Below are 6,845 nucleotides of genomic sequence, written 5' to 3'. Positions count from 1 at the left end.
TTCGAGGACCACTTGTCATGCTTTCTCTACTTCCCGGACGCAGAAGCAGCCAGGAGGGACCGTAGGACTTCTCAGAGGGGTTCTCTGGGAAGTCCCCATGCTTGTTGGACAGGACAGTTTTGTGCTGGGGAGTCTGGGCACCCTTGGTGTGCTGTCATCTCAGTACTGGCTTTACTCCCCAGGAGGTATTCCAGACCAGCGTGCAAGCAGAGAGCCTGGGTGGCCACACCGCTAGGGCCTGCCTGGGCCTTGGTAATGATTTATGAATCTGTTTCTTCTAATGTAAAATAGGAAGAACATCCCCCTTGGTGAGACTGGAAATTCTGCAAAAGTAGAGAGTGCAAAAGAACCAGGAGTTAGGGCTGAGAGAGGAGAGTGTTTGTAGGGTGGCAGAAATGTTCTGTGATACTGCAGTGGTCAATACTGGCACCACACACTTGTCGAGTTTCATGAGAAACAGAACATCCACATGTAATCCTTAAATATGGGTGGCAATGCATCAGAAAAGTTCATGGACACTAATGGACCACTGCGGATGCTGGTGGTTGCCAGGTTACTGGTGCATGGAGACTGGGAGGATAGGGACACTCAGTGCTTTCCACTCACTCTTGCATGAACCTGAAAAAGCTGGGAAAAAAGCTTTAAAAGGTAAGATAATGTGCGCTTAGTAAGCTCTTTAAAAGACATTTTTTGGATGCCTACTATGTATCAGTTTCTAGATACCCAATAAGAGTAAAGTAGGTATGCTTATGGAACACAGAGAGTGAAGAGTCCTGGAGGTGTCGAGAAATCTCCCCAAGGAGTACATGGCAATCGCGCCAGGGATGGTCCAGTGTGAAATCTAGCAGAATTCTGGGAGGAAGATAAACAGGCGAAGGTAGGGAGGCGCACATTCCGGGCCCCAGCGCCCCCTCGTGGCCGCCTTGCGCTTTGCGTCCGCGAGAAACAAAGCGGCTCCGCGCGGCTGGGCGGGGCCGGGACCCCCAAAGGCTCCACGTCTGCAAAGAAAACATTTAAGCTCTGTACACGCTATTGGAGATTACTGCGAGAGGCAGAAGAGAAGGTACGACGAGACGACCGGTCCTTTGGAAAAGCTGACCAGCCCTAGCAGCACTCAGTCCGGGCGCTGAGCTGCGAAGATGCGACTCTCTCCGAGTAGGAAAGCGAGATCAAAGGCCACTATCATGGGACAGGAGCTGCGGAGTACAGTCAACTACTGAACATCCCTTCGCCGATCCAGAGCCTCCGGCCCTGGCCGGGAGCCTCACCAAGTTTGGTACTTCTGTGTTTCCTGGTCCAGCCGGTAAAGGCCGCCTTTGCTCGGCAGCACCACCCTAGGGCCAAAGGAGGAAATGCAACCAACACCTATAAAACAAATTCAGAACCACCAACCTTGGCAAGGACAGGGGACCCAGAAAGGACAGGCTATGGTAATGCCATTGCTGTTCCTTGCTCGGATCCAGAATTGGCCCGGGATCCTTCGTCTGCATCCTGAGCTGGCTAAGACCGAGCAGGCCTGCCTATGAAGGCCCCACTAGGAGTCAAGAATGCTGGAGGGAAACAGATAACAGACCCTCTGAATCTAGACGCTCCTTCCCCAGCACACGGCCTATTGTACCGTTCATCTCTGTTCTACGATCCAAATCAAGCCCACTTCCACCTTCCAAGGTGAGCTCCAATTAAGAGGCTGTCTGGGAACACCCTCCCTTTTCCTCAGAAACAGACACTCAAAAGTGGCCTTGCAGACACCATCGCCTGCCGCCGCCCCCCCACACACACACACACTTGTGCATGCAGCCAGGTACTAATCATCCCTTGGAAGAGTGTAAAAGTCTTCTACTCAGTCCTTGGTGACAGATTTCCCCTTCACCAATCCTGCCCCCACCCGGAAGCCAACATTTTCATCAAGGATGCTGACGGTGAAGACTCTGGGAGAACATTTCACACCTTTCCATCCAGCTGGGAGGTTTTCCCAAGAGTCTCTGTGCTCATCTTAAGCCCGCAGCAGGTCCCCTCAAGACTGCCCCACTCTGACTCCAAGCTCCTAGCCTCAAACACAGCCACCTCTCAGATGACTGCTTCCCAAAGTTCTCAGCCACATTGAGTATGGGCCTGCTGTCACTCCTCAGTGACATGGGATGAGTCACTTGCAAGTCTTTACAGCTGACTCCATACAGGTGCTTGTGGTCACTGGTGACACTGCTGTGTATACTTAGACATCAGGGTTTGGAAATCATTCCCTAGTAACCTGCTTCCGTAGGGAAGTCCATCTTGGTTTACATATTCTAGACTAGGACAAACCAGACAGGAAATTCTACAGACTCTGTGAACCATGAAGTCTCTGTTGCAGGACTCGCTCTGCCCCTTAATGAAAGCTGTCACAGAGGATATGTGAGTGAACAAATGTATGCCAATAAAACTTTATTTATAAAAACAAGCAGCCAGCCATATCTGAAAGCAGCTTTCTGTTGCTTACCTTGGGTTTAGACCTCTAATTTGGACTTTGGCATCATGACCCAATTGACTGGATGGGGTAAGTGTAAAGACTTTGATCTGACTTGAGAAGATCTGGATGTTAAAGCTAGACCTGTGTGTCGTAGCTGGGTAAACCTGAGTCGTTTTCTCAATTCTCAAAGTGGAAACAATCACAAATATAGAGGATGGCAATGATCACTAAAGAGCCCAACTCTATAGGCCTCTGATGTGAGCGGAAATTAACTGTAAGACTTTTATAAACTCTGGAATGCTCTATTCTTATAAATTGACCAGTGTGAATTTAAGGGCCACCTGATGTCTCAGCCATCAGAGGAAGAGTGCCAAGGGTCTTGACAGGTCTGGAAACCTATGCTTGACTTTGTGGGTTCCTGTTTGGATAGATGGCCTGTCACAAGCCAAGTACCTTTCTGGGTCTTCACGCATGCTATCCCTTCAGTTTCTAGCCTTTCAACTCCAGCTGGCTAACTGCAACTATGAAGCAGAAGTTCCTGCCGAAGCCAGACCTTGGGCAAAGCAGGATCCGTGCTGATATGGCCAACCTCAGGCACAGGACGGAGCTACTGTCCCCTTGAACATCTGCATGGCTCCATTGTAATGAAGATAAGGATGCTCAAGGACTGGACCACCTCTTTGCACCATTCCTCCTCGTGCCAGGGTCCAGGCTAGAACTCCAGAGATCCTGTTCCCACCAGCTCTTTCTGAGAAGCTGGCTGGACTGGAGCTCTCCTTGTTCTGAGTCTGCAGGGACCACTCCAGGGACTTCCGCGTCATTTCCTGGTGACTTCTAGTAGCAGAGGTTATTAGGTGGAACAGGCTTTCAAACAACCAGCCTTGTTGAGGAGCTGGTAGTAACATCTGTGGAAGACGCCAGGCAGCTGCCCTGGAACTGATGCTCTCCTAACTTTCTTTGTCCTTTGCCTTTGTACCAAGGGCCCTGCATTCCCGGTGAATTATGACCCTGGGTTCTGAACTGACAAACTGTACAAAGAAGGACATTAGGCCAGGGGAGCAAGTGGTGACTTTGCCAGTCAACAGCACCCTTCTGAGAAGGGATCTTCCAAAGTTACTATGACAGGTGACTTCCCACGTCAATGGGTATCTTTACTTTTGCTGCTCCCTCCTCCTTACCCTTCCACGTGCTCTGGATCAATGCAACAGCTGCTTGGACCATCCTGGAAGGACCCCACCAAGGCAAAGGCTCAAGGTGACCAGCAGAGTCTTAAGGACCCAGGACTTCCCAACATGAAGGCAGAGGCTCTGCCCTCTTCTCCCAAGGCCAAAGTAGGGCCTACAGGGAATACAGGAAACGGTTACGTCAAGAACGGCCTTCTCTGCCTGGACCTGTTTGCTCTGCTGCTCCAGGGGGAGGTTACAGAATGTGTCAGCTACCCAGGGTGCCAGCAGGGTCCAGCCCCAGGGCCTGGACACAATGACCTCATCAGGCGTTTCCAGCTTTTATGATCTGCCAGCGAGGCCATCAGATGATGCAGGCTGACCTCTTGGGCAGTGGGTGGTGATCTCATGCCCACTGGAATGAAAGTCACTTCTGTTCCCATGCTCTCAGCCAGACCGCAGGCCGCTGGGCCCCGACCAGGGCACAGAGCGGGACCAGAGGGAGAAGAGTGGTCCAGATGCAGAGGACAAGTCAGATGATAAACTGAGGTGTCCTCTCTAGACTACAAGAGGATGTTGGACTTACATGTGTAAACGTCAGTGGGACCTTTCTCTGACTCCCCAAGTGGGCCACCGTGAGGCATCATCAGTGCTGCTCAGTGTCCCTTTACTTGCCTCAGCTTAAGGCTCTGACACAGTCCCTCCCTCCCCATAAACTTTCCCACACAGTCGGTGTCTCTCTGCACACACGTGGTGTGTGTGTGTGTACCTGGGGACGCCTCTCTAGCACTGACTGTAAATCTCACTTGATAATGGAAGGGCCTTGGACACGTTTTCTTTCTTTGCCTCCCACCCAGACAAACTGTGCCCATCCTCCCTGGCAAGCATCTAGCCCCAAGAGTTCAGCCACAAAACATCTTGCGTTGCTACATTCATCCTCCTAGGTTGATGGTCCCTCTACTGCTTTAGATATTTGCATGAAAGAGAAGCACCCTCAAGCTCTCTGCCTTGACTTAAAATAAGAAGCAACTGCATTCTAGAAGAAAGGGGAAGAGAAAAGGAAGAACAGGGGATGGGAGGTAGAGGAGGGAGAGGGAAAAACGGAAGGGAGGTGTGGGAACACCAGACCTTGAGCAGAGACCCACTTCCCCTTCTGCCTGGGAGTTGGCAGCTGTAAGACAATCTAAAGACATGTTTGCTAAAAACAATACAATGCCTGGGGGCATTAAGTTCCTGGAAAAGGCCTGCCTACAGAAACCACCCTGACCTCGACCTTGTCCAAAGACTAACCGCCCCTTCTGCCACGCCCAGATCAGTTTCTGGGGTCAGGGCAGAACCAGCCAGGGTAGAGGAGAGAGCAGAAGCTTCTCTGGTGGGAGCCTTTCTTAGGAAGTTTTCTTGAACCTTTTTGGAGCCTGTTTAAAGTTTTCTTTACATCGTTGAACGAGTCTCTGTGTTGTCAATCCCCGACACCCTCCGCACGTTCTCGGACACAGGCCGCACAGCAGACGCGACAATTGGAGGTCCTACCGAGATTGTGAAAGCGAGGTAAGTGGACGGGGTCGTCCCTTTTGCCAGCTAGGGACAGATGGAGGAAAATAGGAAAAGAAACAATGGGAAATAGTCCCTGGAAATTTAAATTACAGTATCACGTAAAAAAGTTGCTTGAAGAACAGGGGACTACAACCATGGCAGGCTTTTTAAAATGGATTGAACGAGGGAGCCCATGGTTCATTAGTGGGGAAGGCTTAAATGTCCCAGATTGGGAGGATGTTTGCTATGATATTCAGAGAGCCGGGTGTTGGTGGCATACGCCTTTAATTCCAACACTCGGGAGGCAGAGATAGGAAGGAATGAGGCCATCCTGGTGTATAGAGCAAGTTCCAGGACAGCCTCCAAAAGGATAGAGAGAAACCCAGTCTCAAAAAAAAAAAAAAAATAGAAAAAAAAAAAAGAAAAGAAAAAGAAAAAAAGAAATGAAAAAAAAGGGTAAAATAAGAAATAAAATAAAAAATCTCCAGTCTTTCGCCTGATCCACTGAGGTCAGGAAAGTAAAGGGGAACTGAGAGATCTAAAAGGCTAGCCAGTAAGGCTATGTGGATGTGTTAAAAAGGGGTACCGGATGAAATCTCCAGGCCTTCGCCTGACAAAGGTCAGGAAAGTAAGGGGACCCTGAGAGATTGCCCTCAGTTGGGGGGTAGATTTGATTAAATCTCCAGGCCTTCGCCTGACAAAGGTCAGGAAAGTAAGGGGACCCTGAGAGATTGCCCTCAGTTGGAGGGGGTATTGGATTAAATCTCTAGGCCTTAGCCTGACACTAAGGTTGGGAAAAAGGGGAACCCAGAGATTGCCCTCAATTGGAGGGTGGATTGTGTAAATCTTAAGGCTTTTTGCATGAGGAAACATCCTGGGTTGAAAGTTGGATTGAAAATGGGTGAATAGCCGGGCATTGGCAGCACACGCCTTTAATCCCAGTACTCGGGAGACACAGGCAGGCAGATCTCTTGAGTTCAAGGCCAGCCTGGTTTATAGAGCAAGTTCCAAGACAGCCTCCAAATAATACAGAAAAAAAAATTGGTAACAAGCCGGGCGTTGGTGGCGCACGCCTTTAATCCCAGCACTTGGGGAGGCAGAGGCAGGCGTATCTCTGTGAGTTCGAGGCCAGGCTGGACTGACAGCCTCAAACAATACAGAGAAACCCTGATTTTAAAAAAAAAATGGGTGAAACAAAAAATTTGTAACAGTAAAAAGGTACTGGTATTAAGTAAAGAAAAAGAAAAAGACAAAGGTATATAGAATGGAAAATTTTGTTTACATTTAAGTTCTATTTTGTGAGTCATCTCTAAAAACTTTTGGCCAAAAGCTTGGCCTCTCTACCTTGCATCTACAGTTACAAGGAGTAGGTACAGCTGTACCCCATGACTGTAGCTCAAATGGAGGAATGATAAAGAACATACAGGACTTTTTAACCTTTTAGTTCAAGGATTGGCTGGAGTTGTTCTTTTACATAGATTTCAATTAAGGTAGCTTCATTGCAACAGACTAATCATGACCTAGGGAAAAAGGATGACTGAAAGATGCATGTATGTTCTGAATGTATGGTGTGGCCACACCGGTATGTATGAAATGTGATTGTGAATGCGTGAGTGTGAACTGCTTATATGATTAAAAGGATACTTAAATCCCTTCAAAAATAGTTAAGAAGCTACCTGGATTGCTTGAAATATAGACAAAAG

This window comes from Mesocricetus auratus, unplaced genomic scaffold, assembly GCF_017639785.1.
Source record: "Mesocricetus auratus isolate SY011 unplaced genomic scaffold, BCM_Maur_2.0 Super-Scaffold_6730, whole genome shotgun sequence".
NCBI classification, from domain to species: Eukaryota; Metazoa; Chordata; class Mammalia; order Rodentia; family Cricetidae; genus Mesocricetus; species Mesocricetus auratus.
Note: the sequence above shows the minus strand (reverse complement) of the source record.